The sequence below is a fragment of the Glycine max genome, chromosome 8 (assembly GCF_000004515.6).
Source record: "Glycine max cultivar Williams 82 chromosome 8, Glycine_max_v4.0, whole genome shotgun sequence".
Taxonomy (NCBI): domain Eukaryota; kingdom Viridiplantae; phylum Streptophyta; class Magnoliopsida; order Fabales; family Fabaceae; genus Glycine; species Glycine max.
In genome coordinates, this window is record NC_038244.2 from 21772385 (window position 1) to 21773945 (window position 1561).

Below are 1561 nucleotides of genomic sequence, written 5' to 3' on the forward strand. Positions count from 1 at the left end.
TTTTATATAATTTAAATCAATTTTAAAATATTTTCAACACAATCAACTCTTTATACAAATTATCTTTATCTTATATACAAACAGCACCCTGACAAATAGTATTTATGTCACTTACCGTAAAATTATACAAATAGCACCCTGACAAATAGTATTTATGTCACTTACAGTAAAATACCGACCCGTGCATCGCACGGGCACTCCACTAGTTATAATATTATATCATTGTACTCTTCATAATTGGCACGCGAGGGTTTGACAACGTGTACAAAGGCTACATTGATGACAGTTCAACACCCGTCACAATCAAAAGGCTCAAATTGGGTTCTTGGCAAGGTGTATGTGCACCAGTTCATGACCGAGATTGAGATGCTCTCTCAACTTTGTGATCTCCATCTTGTTTCCCTCCTCAGTTACTGTTATGAGACAATAAGATGATACTTGTTTACAAATTCATGGATCGTGGACCCTCGGTGACCATCTCTACGACATTGATAACCCATATCTGTCATGGAAGCAAAGGCTCCAGATCAATGTTGCATGAGGACTGCATTATCTGCATACAAGTGTGAAGTACATGATCATTCACCGTGATGTCAAGAGCACCAGTATCTTGTTGGATGAAAAATGGGCAGCCAAGGTTTCAGACTTTGGGTTATCTCGAATTGGGCCCACAGGTATTTCGATGACTCATGTGAACATTAGGGTTAAAGGTAGCATTGGATATTTAGATCCAGAGTATTACAAACGACAATGTTTGAAAGAGAAGCACCTGCGTTATCTCCTTTTGCACTTTGTTCTCCATCTCCTTCCCAATCTAAGTGCGCTGATGTGGCTCTTTTTCAATCTGGAGAGGCTCAACGTCTTCAATGGGCATTGGATGATGGTCCTCGGTGTCTACTTATGGGTTTAGATTCTCAGAAGTGACTGCATTGACGTTGGAACTTACCGTTTTGTTCTTGTCCTCCCTAAGGCTGTAAGGCTCGATCATGCAATTCTTAACATAACACTCTCATGCATCCATCTAGTCAACCTTAATTGTGATGATTTTCAATTCCCAATGGACGAAGTGAATTTCATGGCCAAGTGTGGTGTAGACACAATGGCTCTAATCCTGTTGAGGGTAGGTCTTCCAAGCAAGATGTTGTACGATGTATCTACATCTACCAGCACGTAGGGGACTGTTAATATGTCCACTTTGCCCCTAGCATATACCCGTTCTCCTACAAAATTGATCACTGATTTCTCATGAGGACATTAGTTCATGCATAATGTCTAGCTTCTCTAAGGTCAACTAGTACAGTATGTTGGTCGAACTTCCTTGATCAATACGCGTCTTACAAATTGCCCATCCCAGGATTACGATAGTCACCATCATCGGGTCATCTTGTGTAGAGTCATTGCCAACAAAGTCAACATCTATTAATGTGATTGCAGGCATGGAGTAGCAAGGCGACTGCTCGGTGTGTATCAAGTTCACGTTCTTCAAATCTCGTAGATGACATTTCATTGTAGTGTTTATGCATCCTACGCCAGCAAAGCCACCAACGATTGTGTTGATTAC

At 40.8% G+C, this 1561-nt stretch overlaps 1 pseudogene; it reads left to right on the forward strand.

Annotated features, from left to right (window-relative positions):
* The first annotated feature begins 236 nt into the window (after positions 1-236).
* On the forward strand, positions 237-910 carry LOC100814570 (putative receptor-like protein kinase At5g39000; annotated as a pseudogene).
* The last annotated feature ends 651 nt before the right edge of the window (positions 911-1561 follow it).